We start from the raw sequence: 16,556 nt of genomic DNA on the forward strand, positions 1-16,556 counted from the left end.
TATAGGTGGTAACTTGCTCAATAGTATCAACCGTGAGAGGGATCTTGGAGTCCTAGTGGACAACCATTTAAATAGGAGCCAGCTGTGTGCAGCAGCTGCCAAAAAAGCCAACACAGTTCTAGGCTGCATCAACAGAGAGAGAGAATCAAGATCACGTGAAGGGTTAATACCACTTTATAAGGCCTTGGGAAGGCCACACTTGGAATATGGCATTCAGTTTTGGTCGCCATGATGTAGAAAAGACGCAGAGACTCTGGAAAGAGTGCAGAGAAGAGCAAGAAAGAGGATTAGGGGACTGGAGACTAAAACATATGAAGAACAGTTGCAGGAACTGGTGATGTCTAGTTTAATGAAAAGAAGGACCAGGGGAGACATGATAGCATCTTCCAATATCTCAGTGGCTGCCCTAAAGAAGAGATAGTCAAGCTATTCTCCAAAGCACCTGGAGGTAGGATAAGAAGCAATGGGTGGAAACTAATCAAGGAGAGAAGCAACTTAGAACTGAGGAGAAATTTCCTGACAGTGAGAACAATTAATCAGTGGAATTAATTGTGAATGCTCCAACACTGGGAATTTTAAAGATGTTGGACAACCATTTGTCTGTAGTGGTGTAGGGCTTCCTGCCTAAGCAGGGGGGTTGGACTAGAAGACCTCCAAGGTCCCTTCCAACTCTTCTTATTCAGTGGAACAACTTCAGAAGTTGTGAATGCACCAAAACTGGAAGTTTTAAAGAAGATATTGGATATCTATTTGTCTGAAGAGATGTAGGGTTTCCTGCCTGAGCAGGGGGTTGGACTAGAAGAACTTCAAGGTCCCTTCCAACTCTGTTTTCTATGCTATTATCATTACAAGAAAGAAAAATGTGCATTTGTTTGGAATTGTGCTGGAAACAAACATTTCCATGTGGCTTCCCTTAGGGACCTCTTGGGAAAGTAGAACAATCAAACTAAAAGCATGATTGCTAATGTGCAAATAAATTGTCTGGGTATTATTGCAGACAGGACAACAATAAACTCTCTCGCAAACAAATAAAAGTGCAATAACCCTTTTTGGAATCCATATGACGTTCAAAAAGGACAAACTCAAAACAATTAGATCTCCTCCAATTATTATTTTCTGTTCCAAGGATGGAAGCGATCAGATCCAGACGCACCACAATTATATTAACAACTCCGGCTGGGATTTTATTACCTAAATCTAAATTGAATGAATTTTTTTTCAGGAGGAATAAAACTTTTGGAAGGATGGGAAGTTGGTTGAGAGAAATACTGGTAACCCTTTGCTTACAACCATTTTTTTTAAGGGACTGTTTGAAGTTACAACGGCACTCAAAAAAAAAAAAAGATTTACAACCGTTTCTTGCATTTACAAAGGTTGTAGCTTCTCCAAGGACATGTGATAGAAATTTGGGCACATGGCAACCATCATGTATTGCCAATGGCAGTGTCCTAGGGCAGGGGTCACCAACTGGTGGTCCACGGAAACATTTTGGTGGTCCGCAGAAATACTATTAGCCCTTTTTCTATTGCACTAAATCTGGGGTCCTCAAATTACGCTCCCTGGAACGGATACGTGGAATGAATGTTTGTGTTGCTGCAGAGAGTCTCCCTTTTCGGGGTCTTTTTGTGCAGGTCGGAGGGGGGTAGAAATTCCGACTTGGCGTCTGCTTCAGCATCCTGGTGGGGGGCTTTGGGCGAAGGCTGGAGGGAAGAGCCGCTGGTGGCAAAGAGCCGGAGGGCCTCGTTCCAGTGGGGCTGCATCATGGCCTGGAACTGGCTGACTATCTCAGCCTGCTGAGCCTCCAGGCGCCGGAACCTGGCCTTGCACTCCCGCAGGTCTTCCCTCTGCTTGGAAAGCCTATGTTCCTAGTCCTCAGTAAGGGGATTCTGCTGAGCCTCCTTCTCGGTCAGATCCAATTTGAACTGAGCTGTTTTGCCAACTCTTTCTCCTGGTGGATGCTTAGCTCCAGCAACTGCTTCCTGTTGGGGCCCTAAGGAGCCCGGGCGGGCAAGCGAGGAGTGGCTGGGAGGGGGGTGGCGAGTAGAGGCTGGCAAAGCACCCCTCGACGTGAGTGACATCGAGTTGGCCATGCCCACTCAGTCACATGACCATCTAGCCACGCCTACCCAGCCAGACATTAGGCAGATCATATTAGTGGTCTGCGGGATTTAAAATTATGGATTTATTGGTCCCTGAGATCCGAAGGGTTGGTGACCCCTGGATTAGAAGACCTCCAAGGTCCCTTCCAACTCTTGTTATTCTGTTGTCCCATGGGGGGGGAGGATAAATTGGGGCACAACTCATTTAACAACTGCTTTGCTAAGCAATGCAAATGTTCTTAACATTTAAGATTGATTAAGCTCAATCTTCTGACAGTAAGTAGAAAAAGATGAGCCAGGCATATCTGCAGGATACAGGACCAAAAAAAATCAAAATATGTTTATGGGCAAGTGGATTGCCCTACCAGCGTTGGTGAGAGTGGTACCCTGTTTCCCCAAAAATAAGACAGGGTCTTATTTTCTTTTGACCCACGAAATAAGTGCTTGGTCTTATTTTTTTTCCGGTGATATTTTTTTATTTTAAACACGTAAGCACATCAACGAAAACAAACACATAACTTAAAAACAACATAGGAGCAATAAGTTCCATCGTATATCATAGAGCAGTTCCGAATCGGTTTCTTTGCAGTTAGTGTTTTCCCTCCTATACATTCCTATCTTTCATTCATAATCTCCTTATTCGTTATCCATTTTTATGTACATTTCTTTATTTATTTAAACTTAGGTACTTATGACCAAATATTATTTACCTATATTATGCTTTATATTTTTACTGTCACTTATTCTCTTACATACAGATTATAGATATACATTCACATGATTATTCTTTTTCTTTGCCATTCTTATATTATTATTATTCCATTTGAAAGGTTATAAGGTATAGTTTAAAATGCTTTGTTTACCATCCTTCGCAGCTGCTAAGACACCACCTTGTTTTCTCTTTCTTTTCTTTTCTCCCTCCCTTCCTTCTCTCCGAGGTGGCACAGTGGTTAGGGTGCAGTACTGCAGGCCACTTCAGCTGACTGTTATCTGCAGTTCAGCGGTTCTAATCTCACCGGCTCAAGGTTGACTCAGCCTTCCATCCTTCCAAGGTGGGTGAAATGAGGACCCAGACTGTGGGGGCGATATACTGACTCTGTAAACCGCTTAGAGAGGGCTGAAAGCCCTATGAAGCGGTATATAAGTCTAACTGCTATTGCTATCTACTTCCTTCCTTCCTCCTCTCCATCCCCTTCTTCCTTCCCTTGGTCTTATTTTCTTGGAAGTCTTATTATCTTTGAGGTTCAGGAAGTGGCGAGCGTGGTCACCCCATGGCTGCTGCTGTGTTGCAATATTTAAGGAGAGGGCTTATTTTTTGGGGAGGGTTTATTTTAGTGTAGGCACTGAAAAGCCTGATTGGGCTTATTATCTGGGGAGGTCTTAGTTTCAGGGAAAACAGGGTAGTTCTAGGTTAGGCTGTTGTTCACTGCTTGTGTGTCTGAGTTGATAGTAAACAGAGGGGAAATTCCACTCCCTTCTAGCACTGATGATGTTATGTAGTTAGGTAATGAAATGCTAGCTACAAAACAACCAAGTTGTCAGAGAGCACCAAGGACAATACAATAATAATATAATGCAATAGCAGAGTTGGAAGGGGCCTTGGAGGTCTTCTAGTCCAACCCGCTGCCTAGGCAGGAAACCTTATACCGTTTCAGACAAATGGTCATCCAACATCTTCTTAAAGACTCCCAGTGTTGGGGCATTCACAACTTCTGGAGGCCCCACAGCTCTCCTCCTCTTCCTCCTCCTCTACTCTGTAACCCCCATTCCCTTTTAGCACTGATGATATTACGGAGTTGGGTAATGAAACACCTACACGGAACTATCAATCAATCAAGCAGAATAGAGCTGGGAGAGAACCTGGAGGTCTTCTAGTCCAACCCCCTGCCCAAGCAGGAGACCTTGTATCATTTCAGACAAGTGGCTGGTCAGTCTCTTCTTAAAAAAACCTCCAGGGATTAAGCACCCACAACTTCTGGTGGCAAGCTGTTCCACTGGTTCATTGTTCTCTCTTAGGAAGTTTCTCCTGAATTCTAGGTTGCTTCCCTCCTTGATTAGTTTCCATCCATTGTTTCTTGTCCTGCCCTCTGGTGCATTGGAAAGCAAGTGGGCCAGAGGTGGGTTCCTACCAGTTCGCACCTATTCAGTAGAACCGGTTCGTCAAATCTACCGAACCGGTTAGAAGAGGTTCCACCAGTGCACCCAGAAAGCAGGCCACACCTACAGAAGAGGTTCCAAAATTTTTTGAAACCCACCACTGGTGGGTGTGTAATGTCCCGCAGTTATCTACGCATTAATAATGATCTAGTAATAATTCCTTATACATTTTAGGGACCTTTCCTTACATAGTTGGTGTTTTCTTTCATACTTTTGGATTTCTAATTTCTGTTTCCATTAGTTGGCAATTGCTAAAACCAATCCCACATGAAAAAGTATTCAAAGCCTTCTTGATTTTAATTGTCAATTTATTCATTCCTGCACATTGTAATATTTATTCATTTACATATCTCTGTTTTTCCACTGTTGTGCAAACACAATTCCAGCAGCTGCTAACATGTGTAAAATTATATATAGATTATACTCCCTTTCAAATAGCCAACAAAATATTTCTGGTTTTAATTCCATATCTTGCTTTACGATTGCTTCTAACCACTAACTTCTGAATAGCTACTTGGACCGACCTAAGTACTAATCCATAATTTCATATCCGGTCACGTGGGCAGCAAGCCACTCCCATCCGGTCACATGGGTTGCAAGCCACTCCCATCCGGTCACATGGGTGGCAAGCCACTCCCACAAAGGAGGCCACACCCACAGAGTAGGTTCCAACAATTTTTGAAACCCACCACTGAAGTGAGCCCCCTCTTCTTCTTTGTGGTAGCTCCTCAAATACTGGAAAACTGCTATCATGTCCAGCCCAGTCTTCCTTTTCTCTATCCTGCAACCGTTCTTCCTACGTTTTAGTCTTCGGGCCTTTAATCATCTTAGTTGCTCTTCTCTGTACTTTTTCCAAAATCTCAGCATCTTTTTTGCACTGTGGTAAACAAAGCTGGCTGCAGTATTCCAGGTGTGGCCTAACTAAAGCTTTATGAAAAAGTTTTGACTGCACTGTTGTGGATGCCTGTTCTGACCCCCCTCGTCCTACACCAAAGCACGCCGAGACAAAGATACTGCAAGGACCTTGGCAACAATCCAGCACAAACAAGACGTTGCCAGCAATCCAGCCTGCCAAGCTAGCCACGAAAGTTCTCCAACTTTAGTGAATACGTTGACTCCTGCAAAAGGGCGTCTGCACAATCATTCCTTTTATAGTCTTGAGAGGAGCCTAATTACCACCAGCTGAGTGCAATTATCTCCTGTAACTGTGCAACTGTTCCTTACGCCTATTAGCTCTTCAGTGCCGGGCATCCAGGAACAACTCCCTTGGCTCCTCCCCACTGCTCCAATGCATGACATCAGGATCACACTCCCTTGTCTCCTCCCCACTGGTCCAAGGCTCAGGCGCCTCCTAGTGGCCAACCAGCCTCTCTGCACCCTGCTCGGAGTCGTGAACCCTGTCCAGGGTCCTCCACATCCTCCAGAGCCGACTCGTAGGGCCCCTTGCTGTCGGAGTCTGGTGGCAGCTCCAACGGCTCCTGCTGTGCTACAACAGATGCCCTTATTGATAAACCCATAGCAAATATAAAGCATCTTTGTTTCAATCTACCTCTAGCAGAGACATCATCCTGCCCACAAAAGTACGTATAGTCAAGGCTATGGTTTTCCCAGTTGCAATGGATGGCTGTGAAGGTTGGACCATAAGGAAGGCTGAGCGCCAAAGAATGGAGGCCTTTGAACTCTGGTGCTGGAGGAGAAGACTCCTGCATTGAGTCCCTTGGACTGCAAGGCCATCCAACTGGTCAGTCCTGGAGGAGATCCACCCTGACTGCTCTTTAGAAGGCCAGATCCTGAAGAGGAAACTCAAAGACTTTGGCCACCTAAGGAGAAGAAAGGACTCCCTGGAGAAGAGCTTGGGAACGATGGAGGGCAAAAGAAGAAGAAGGGGACGGGAGAGAAGGAGGTGGCTGGATGGAGTCACCGAGGCAGTCGGCGTGAGCTTCAATGGACTCCAGAGGATGTTAGAGGACAGGAAGGCCTGGAGGAACGTCATCCATGGGGTCGCAATGGATCGGACACGACTTCGCAACTAACTAATAACAACAAATTGATTGAACTGAAAGGCGATAGATCGCCAATAAAGGCTGCATGGAGCAATTAATCAACCCCCAGAATATCCTTCTGCAAAATATCCCCTTGAGCAGGGACATTTCCTACTTGATGTACCGTTTCCTCAACCCACAGCCTGATAATGTCTCTTATGATGTATCACCTTTGTACTGGCCCACAGCCTACTTCCACAAGATAGGATAATAGCCCTTGATTTATTTTCGTATACGAAGTCCTGCTGCCCTAGGAAACAAGTCAGGCCTCAGACAAACTTGTTAAACCACATTAAAAATAAATTACCCCTGTAATTACTGTACAATGGAGCAGAATAATACTAGAGAACTTGTACATCCGTGCAATTCAGAACTCGGTGGAAGTTGACTCTAGCAGCTTACAAGGAGCTCCAGGCTAAATTTCTGGTCTGGCCTCTCCTGATTTTCTTTGATAGGATGTCTAAATGTGAATCCAAAACGTGATTCACACAAGATTCTTGCCTCGAAATTTCTTCTTTAGAACAGCAATGGTCTCTCGACAACACAGGAGCATCCATTTAACTATTGTTTAAAAAAAAGGCATTAGTCTCAGACTTACAAAATGGAAAGGCTGGCAGGTTCCTTAGAGGTCATCAAGTCCAACCCCTTCCCAGGGTAGATGTTGTGGCCCGCCAAGAGTCGGAGAATAAGGAGGTTGGGGAGGAGCATGGGCCGGTCCTGGAGGTTGAGGAAGGCTCGGACGAGGGCTCTGTGTCGGAGGCAGAGATGGTGCCAAGGCCCTCTGGCAGTGATCAGGTGCTTACGGAGCTAGACAGCAGTGAGGCAGAGGAACAGCTGGAGCCTGTTCCCAGGGTGCGCATGCGCAGAGCTGCCAGAAGAAAAGAACAGCTCAGAAATCAGGGTCGACTTGGGAGTAAAGCCTCAGGTAGATGGTGAATGGCCCCTCCCAGAGGGAATAAAAGAGGAGCGAAAGGGGAGTGGGCTTTGCAAGGAAACAATTCCTTCCTCCGGTCATTAGATTCGTTTCAGGAGTGTGAAGATCTGTCCATGAATCTCAGAGACTCTGTGCCCAGCCTTTCCTTGCACAGCCCCTCCTTTGGAAAATATTTACATGGCAGATTTCCAAGATAGATAAGGTCTGTGGTCCTAAATATTCCTTTGAAAGACTGTTTGCCAGGGATTGGCTGAATGTGAATGAGGGGAATTCATATTTGTTTAATAAAAGGGGTTTTGTCAGGACCAGGAATCTGCCTTGTGCTTTTTGGGCAAGCCTCGGTCAGAACAGTGGGATTAGACCATGGTACCACACTAGGTAGGTTGTTGCATTATTGAACCTCCCAAATGCACAGGTACAATATACATGGCACCTAGCTCAACAGTAGTAACTGTGAAAGGGATCTTGGAGTCCTAATGGAAAATCACTTAAATATGAGCAGTGTGCAGCAGCTGCCAAAACAGCCAACACAGTTCAAGGCTGCATTAAAAGAGGGAAGGAATCAAGATCACGGGAAGCGTTAGTACCACTTTATAAAATGCCCTGGTAAGATTGCACTTGGAATATTGCATCCAGTTTTGGTCTCCACAATCTAAAAATAAGATGTGGAGACTTTAGAAAGAGTGCAGAGAAGAGCAACAAAGAGCATTAGGGGACTCAAGGATAAAATGTATGAAGAACGGTTGCAGGAACTGGGAATGTCTAGTTTAATGAAAAGAAGGACCAGGGGAGACATGATAGCAGTCTTCCAATATCTCAGGGGTTGCCACAAAGAAGAGGGAGTCAAGCTATTCTCCAAGGCACCTGAGGGTAGAACAAGAAGCAATGGGTGGAAACTAACCAAGGAGAGAAGCAACTTAGAACTGAGGAGGAATTTCCTGACAGAACAATTAATCAGTGGAATTAATTGTGAATGCTCCAACACTGGGAGTTTTAAAGATGTTGGACAACCATTTGTCTGAAGTGGTGTAGGGCTTCCTGCCTAAGCAGAGGGGTTGGACTAGAAGACCTCCAAGGCCCCTTCCAACTCTTCTCATTCTATTCTATTCTATTCTATTCCATTCCATTCCAATGAGAGAAGCAACCTAGAACTAAGGAGAAATTTCCTGACAGTGAGAACCATTGATTAGTTGAACAACTGGCCTCCAGAAATTATGAATGTTCCAACACTGAAAGTTTTTAAGAGGAGATTGGATAACCATTTGTCTGAAATGGTATAGAATTCCCCAATTCCTGCAACTGTTCTTTGTATGTTTTAGCCGCCAGTCCTCTAATCCTCTTTGTTGCTCTTCTCTGCCCTCTTTCCAGAGTCTCCACATCTTCTTTATATCGTGGGTGACCAAAATTGGATTTCCAAATGTGGCCTTACTAAGGTTTTATATAGCGGTATTCTTTTGAGTTCTCCACACTGTTTGGGGGGTATCTTCTCTTTTTACACCTGATAGAGGGACATTTTGGACTCGGCCCCTGATGGAAGGCTGAAGAGGAGAACCAGACATTACAGCGAAGGCCAAGGGTGGTGGCTCTATTTCACATTCCCCATTATGTCATAGTGCGTTAATTTCCTGCTTGACAAGCTGAGATGCTGTAGCCAGAAATATCCGAGCGATGTTTCATTTGTCATTTTATAGGAAGTTAGCACCCACCCCTCTCCTGGAAGAATGAAATATCCTAGGAAATATTGAGAAGGCAGAATAATATATTTCCCTGGGAAAGAAATGGAGGAACATGTTTTTAGGCAGGAAACAATGTCAATGGACCATTAAAAGGCCTGAGCCAGTCCGTGGCATGACAAAACCACGGTCCACTAAAGCGCGCCTGATTAAAGCGCGTCGCTGACGTCATCAGCAGCGCGACAACAGCGACCGCGGAGAAAAAAGGGCGCTTTAAAAAGCGCTTTGAAAGCAAGCCGATTCACGTTAAGGTAAGGGTTAGGTTTAGGGTTAGGTTAAGGGTTAGGGTTAGGTTTAGGGTTAGGTTAAGCGTTAGGGTTAGGTTTAGGGTTAGGTTAAGGGTTAGCGTTAGGTTTAGCGTTAGGTTAAGGGTTAGGTTTAGGGTTAGGTTAAGGGTTAGGTTTAGGGTTAGGTTTCGGGGGGTTAGGTTTAGGTTTAGGGGTTAATTTTAGCTTTAGCGCTCACAGCGTGCTTTTTTCATCGCGCTGTGATGACGTCAGGTACGCGGTTTCGTCGAGCGCGCTTTAGTCGACCGCGGTTTTGTGGTGGAACCGAGCCAGTCTATTCTACATAACAAAGATCTCCACCTTCAGCTCCAGGGTGATGGGATTAAGGCATGGTAGTATTAGCCCTTTACCTATCTCACCACAGGGCACCTAGGAAGAAGCAAGGCTCAACCAAACCTGGACTCAAAACACAGCTGAGAGTGCTGCCCTTGCATGGCCCCATGGGAGCCCAACAACCAATCAGAATGCAAGATCAAGATCAAAGGCCAGAGAGGGCATAAAGCCAGGGATTTTCAGCATCTCCCTCTCTCTTTCCTTCTTCACCCAACATCTGGAAGCATGGGATCCCCCTTTTTCTGTTCAGGAGCTCAAGCCACGTGATCCTGTCCACCATTAAACCATCTTTCCAAGCAGCCTCCGTGTTTCCAGGGTCTTTTTCCCACAAGGGAGTTAGCACCCACCCCTCTCCTAGGAAAAAGAAATATTTCAGAATATTTCCTCTAAAAGGGGGGGACAGAAACTCAGCTGCCTCCTACCTCTGTTAATGGGCCATTAAGGTCTGAGCCAGCTCTATCTGCAACACAAAAGATGTGGCTCTCAGGACATGATAGGATTAGCCCTCTACCCATCTCACCACATGGCAACCTGGGGTGATTATATCACCCGGCAAGGCTCAACCAAGCCTGGGAGACAGACAGCCCACAAAGTTAGCTAAGACTCCCGCTCCTTGGGAGTCTGACCACCAATGCGAATACATGTCTTACACAGGAACAGGAAGCTCCAAGGCAGGGCCCAAGAGAGGGTATAGAACCCAGGCTCTCTCAGCATCTCTGCCCTTTTTTTCTTCAAGATCTTCAAGGCATGTGATTCCCCATTCTCCCCCGCCCTAGGACCTCAAACTGTGTGGTCCTGGTCACCATCAATAAACCTTCTTTCCAAACAGCCGCCATGTTTCCAGTGTCTTTCTCCCCACTTGGAACTGAACCCAGAAGGACATTTCTTCCAACAGGCTCTTTCTGCATTCCTGTCTTAGCCGCTTACAATATTCAAGCTGAGCCCACTTTAGTGGCGGTCTCCTGTTTTCAATCCTCATTTGGACCATATAACGTTTATTTAGAAAACAGTTGTGACTCAGCAGAAGTTTGCTGTGAGTTGAGTCGGGATGCAGGAATAACAATGCAGCTGGGGCTTGTTAGTGTGGTCTTCTGGAGATAAAAGGACTGATGGTGCCACGCCCTGGTTGCAGGAGTCAACGTTTGTCGTTCGTTCGTGGTTCATCGGTCGTGGTTTGTTTGTGAGAGGCACTTGGATAAGTGATTTGCTTTCTGTAACCCTGATTCAGAGACACTTGGAGAAGTGATTTGCTTTCTTTCTGTACACCTGGTTTTGCCGTAAGAGATCTTTGTTTTTGCATTCTGTTATCTCCTTGCCAGAGACTTTATTTATGTTTATTTTGGGCTCGCAGCCAGTGGGAGCCAGGACTGATAAAGTTATTTCCTTTTAAGTCTGTCTGACTGTCGTCTGTGAACGAGCGAAGAAGGGGGGGTCAGAACAGAAAACATACACAGGTCTCCCTCGACGTACGACCACAACGGAGCCCGACATTTATCTTGTTAAGTGAGACATTTGTTCGGTAATTTTTGGCCCCATTTTTACTGCTTTTCTTGCCAAAGTTGTTAAGTGAATTTAACAATTGTTTAGTGACACGGTTGTTAAGCGAATCTGGCCTCCTTTGCTTGTCAGAGGGTCGCAAAAGGGGAATCATGTGACGCCCCCCCCCCCCCGGGACACTGAGACCGCCATAAATATGAACCCGTTGCCAAGCGTCTGAACTTTAATCACATGACCACGGGGATGCTGCAAAGGTTATGAATGTGAAAAATGGTCATAAGTCAGTTTTTCATAAGTTACTGCTGTAACTTGGAGTGGTCCCTAAATGAAGTGTTGTAAGTCGACAACTACTTGTATGATGGATGAATTCCCATTGTTTGCCTTGGATCTTTTGTTGTCATAAGTTGTGGTCATAAGTTGAGGAGTAGAAGAGAGTAGAATAGAATAACAGAGTTGGAAGGGACCTTGGAGGTCTTCTAGTCCAACCCTCTTCTCAGGCAGGAAACCCTACACCACTTCAGACAGATGGTTGTCCAGTCTTTTCTTAAAAACTTCCAGTGTTGGAGAATTCACAACTTCTGGAGTCAAGTTGTTCCACTGGTTAATTGTTCTCACTGTCAGGAAATTCCTCCTTAATTCCAGATTGCTTCTCTCCTTGATTAGTTTCCACCCATTGCTTCTTGTTCTACCCTCAGGTGCCTTGGAGAATAGCTTGACTCCCTCTTCTTTGGGGCAGCCCCTGAGATATTGGAAGACTGCTCTCATGTCTCCCCTGGTCCTTCTTTCAATAGACCTGTTGTTGTTAGTTGTCGTGGGTTAATGGGATCCCCTTTTATGACCTTCTGACAAGCAAAGTCAACAAGGAAACCAAATCCGAGTAACAACTATGTTACTAACTTCACAACTGCAGTGATTCACTTAACAACTGGGGCAAGAAAGATCGTAAAATGGGGCAAAATTCACTGAACAACGGTCTCACCTATCTATAGAAATTTCGGGCTAAAATTATGGTCATAAGCTGAGGACTACCTATAACTCCATTTTGATAATTATTTGTATGATGTGGAATTATCATATTCTATTCTAGTCCATTCCATTCTGTATTTCTATTCTATTCTACTCTTATTCTATTCCTATTCTATTCTTATTGCTACTCCTATTCCGTTCCATTCCATTCTCAATAAAGATTCTATTCTGTTCTGTTCTACTCTATTCTTATTCTATTCTATTCTTATTGCTACTCCAATTCCATTCCATTCCATTCTCAATAGATTCTATTCTATTCTATTCTGTTCTACTCTATTCTTATTCTATTCCACTTCTATTCTATTCTTACTGCAATAAGTATTCTTATTGCTATTGCTATTCCGTTTCATTCCATTCTAATTAAACATTGATAGATGTATCCAGACAGAGTAAATGGATTTACAGCCTCAAGCTTGGAGCATCCAAGGATGCAGAATTGACTTTAAGTTCAAACAAACAATTATGGCTTAATGTCTTTAGCAGAGGGGATACCATCTCTTCTTCCTGTGTCTCCCGGGGCACCCAGGGAATGGTTACCGGAAATGATAATTTGCTGTGAACAGTGGTGATTCTTAGGAATGAAGGATTGAACCTCATCTGATGCTACCTAAGTCACGCTGGGTTCTAAAAGACATTTGAATAAACTGAAGGGGTGGGTGGGAAGGAGACACTGAAGCTTCTACAGCACAGGAAGAAAACGAAAAGCTTATTAGAGGATGCCTTGAAAGAAATTGCTAAAGTACAGGCGTGGAAAGGAACTTAGAAGAAAGTGGGGAACGCGGGTTTGCAGAGATAATGCCTGGGGTGGGAGCTCCCATTAAGTCTTTAAGCTGTGGAGCGCCTCAAGGAATACGTGTGCGATCGACACACTGCCATAAAGAAACATCCATCCCAGAGAGGCGCTTTCTCCAGGCCATCAAATTAATTAATAGTAATAATCAGCAGGAACGTTCAGAGTCGTGCAGTTAAGACACCGCTGGTATTTCAAGCCACCGTCCAAAACAAGATGGCATTTTCATTTCGAGCCAAGCCAAGAAATTGGAAGTTCAGCATCTACTTGGGTGTAATTATAGAATTCTCTCGCCTATAACATTGCAATGTGCAATTCCTCCGCGCTCCCTCTCCACCCCTCCCCCCTCCTCCCCAGTAGCGTGCAAATGATTTCAGCCTCAGTTCAAGAAACACAACGGGGGTATCTTGCGCTATAAGCAAAACTGGGATGACGGGGATATTTTCCCTACAAAGCCGAACGTGGCTAAATGTTCAGAGTGAGGCTGGAGACCCTCAACGTGAAGGCTGCGCCCAAGGTCAAAGCACAAGGGCAAACATTAATCTGCTAATTGCAAAGCAGGCGGGTGATGTGAAGGAACTCAAAAGGTTGCATAAATTTAATGAGGATATTAAAGAGGAGGTTCTGCATGGCTGCCCCTTTGAAGCTTACCGTAAGCCCCGAGACAGTGGGAGATCATGAAGCAGAAGAGGCATAGAGAGGAGCAGAAAATAGAGAGAGAGAAATCTGTTGTTGTGTAGATTGGACACACAACAGATGATGAACGGAGGTCCGGAGCTGTGTCTCTTAACACGGACAATGTCAAGAGAGTTGCTATACTGCAAGTAAGGTAAAGGTTCTACTCGCACATATGTGCTAGTCGTTCCCGAGTCTAGGGGGCGTTGGTGATCATCTCCGTTTCAAAGCAGAAGAGCCAGCGCTGTCCCAAGACATCTCCGTGGTCATGTGGCCGGCATGACTCAATGCCGAAGGTGCATGGAACGCTGTTACCTTCCCACCCAAGGTGGTCCCTATTTTTTTCTACTTGCATTTTTACGTGCTTTCGAACTGCTAGGTTGGCAGAAGCTGGGACAAGTCACGGGAGCTCACTCTGTTACGCGGCGCTAGGGATTCGAACCGCTGAACTGCCATCCTTTCTGATCGACAAGCTCAGCGTCTTAGCCTCTGAGCCACTGTGTCCCTTCTGCAAGTAAAATGCCATATAATTCAACATTTCTTAACCCGGGCAAACTATAAGATTTATGGACTTCAACTCCCAGAATTCCCCAGGCATTTTCCCATCTTCTGATCAGGAAATCTTTGTGTGTGTGTGTGTGAATGCTCTAACCATGAAAGTTTTAAAGAGGAGATTGGACAACTATTGGTCTGAAATTACATAGGGTTTCTTGCCTGAGCTGGGGGTTGGACTAGAAGACCTCCAAGGTCCCTTCCAACTCTGTTATTCTATCCTATCCTATTCTACAAATGTTTGTCAAACAGTGAGTGGCTGGGTGGCTCACAATTATATTCTGCCCCGACCAAATATCCAGATATCCCAAAGGTGCTTTTCCTTGGTGTTTTTTTTTCCCCTTTGAAAATGCTTTGATTCTCAGCCAAGAAATGAAATGTTTTCAAAGGAAAAAAAACAAGTCCAAGTTGCCTTTTGGAAAAGCATTTTTGGGATAACCATGACTTCTTGGATGATTGAAAAACTCGACATCCAGATGCTATACAAATTGCCCAGGGTATATATACATGTAGCAGATAAAACCTTCATACAGGGTGTTGTCCAAAAGCACCAACTCTCTCACAAAAATATATTTTATTTCTATTTTATTTTTATCTTTACCTTTCTTTAGGAGGAAGTCCCCCCCCCCTCGCGCGTTTTATCCTATAAGGTATTTGTGGCTGCAAATGACTGGTCCAAATATATTTATTTATTCAATGTTTATATCCTAGAAGCAGATGTTAGAGAACAGAAAGTCAAGATTTGAATTTGGAAGCAAGGAAGCGGGAATCACATCACCTCTCTCTTTAGATTTTAAGTCTTTCGGCAAGGCTAAAAATACCTAAACTTAAAACAATCTTGCATTTTTCTTTTTGTATTTTTTTTTTTACAACTTTCAGGAAGTCGATGACACAAAAATATCACATGGAAACTCTAAACGGCTGTGAATTGCTGTTGTGAATCTATAGCCACAAAGACTATTCCAGAAATATTATTACAGGTAGCCTTACCATGACAATTGAGCCACAGAATTGATGTGGCTACGTGAGAAATGTCTTAAGGGATTTTTGTCCCATTTTATGACTTTTCTCACCACTTTTGTTAAGTGAATCATTGCAGTCATTCAATTAGTAACAGGGTTGTTAAGAGTGAATCTAGCTTCCCTCTTGAGTTTGTTCATCAGGAGGTCGCAAAAGGGGGTCACTGCAACCATCATAAATATGAGCCAGTTGTCCAGCATCTGAATGAAAATCCCGTGACAGTGGGGATGCGGTGATGGTCGTGTGAAAAATGGCCCTAAGTCCCTTTTTTTCTAGTACCGTTGTAACTTCGGTCACTAAACAAGGTTGAGGACCACCTGTATTACCTAGAGGGAAGTCACCTGAGTAATACGTTAAAACGTTTGCTGTTGTCAAGAAGAAAAAAACAACACTCTTTGACAAAGATACTGTAAATCAAAGCCTTGACATACCGAAATAATCTGGATTGATCAGGAAAAGATCTATTTGCAGCATGGCCAAGGAAGCACTGCGTCGATCCGTTAACAAACCAGGTTCTTTTAAGGAAAGACATCACAAGACGCACCCCCCATTTCTCCATATAGCCAAGCAGGCGTGTTCTGTATGTCAAAATCACCACCCCCCATCTTAACCAGCATGGCGAAGACGTAAGCAGCTATTATTCCCAAATGAAGCATTTGCTTGTTCACAGTGGGTCCCTTTTGTTTGTCCACGTCTCCTGCGCCAAAACGTTTGTCTGAATCATCGCATCTAGCTCCCCCCTCTTCCTTCCCCTCCTCCTCGCGGATGCTCCCTCGCTTTTGTTTCATGCTGGTTAGGAAAGCTCCGTCTGACTCAGATTCCAAAATTGGATCGCGTCTCACTCTCGAAATGGAACTCTGAATATTTTATTATGCAGATCGGGCTTGAGGTTTATTTTTTTCTTTTAAATTGTGCTCGAAATAATAATAATAATAAAAAAAGACTGGATCTATTGAGTTCGGAAGAAAGAGTTTGGGGTTACCGATGCTCGGGGTTCCTTGACCGCAAAGCTATCCTGAATATAAAATGTCAAAATGAAAAATGCAGGTGCTTCTCGGGGCATGGATTTTCTTTCTTTTCCATCTCCCTGCCCCCCCGTGAATTTCTCAAGAGAGGCACGTATCTTAATCCGTGTATTTTATGATGTCACAAATCACTATTAATAGGTCAGGTGTAGCGTGAACCAGCAGTAGCGAAAAAGCTTCCTTCCTTCACCCGAATTGTCTAAGGTATCTTTTTTTAAAAAACAAAATGTTACATTCTTCCAAAGGCATTTTGTGTCCTGTCAGGTCTGCATTCTGCCTCTCAGCTTTGCTGCTCCTCTTGCTTCGAGATTATGGAACAAAAACTGAGAATCCCTGGAACAATTTCTCTATATTGGAAGGAACATAATTTTCAACTCACGTTTAGG

Source organism: Thamnophis elegans, chromosome 4 (genome assembly GCF_009769535.1).
Source record: "Thamnophis elegans isolate rThaEle1 chromosome 4, rThaEle1.pri, whole genome shotgun sequence".
In the NCBI taxonomy this organism is placed as follows: Eukaryota; Metazoa; Chordata; class Lepidosauria; order Squamata; family Colubridae; genus Thamnophis; species Thamnophis elegans.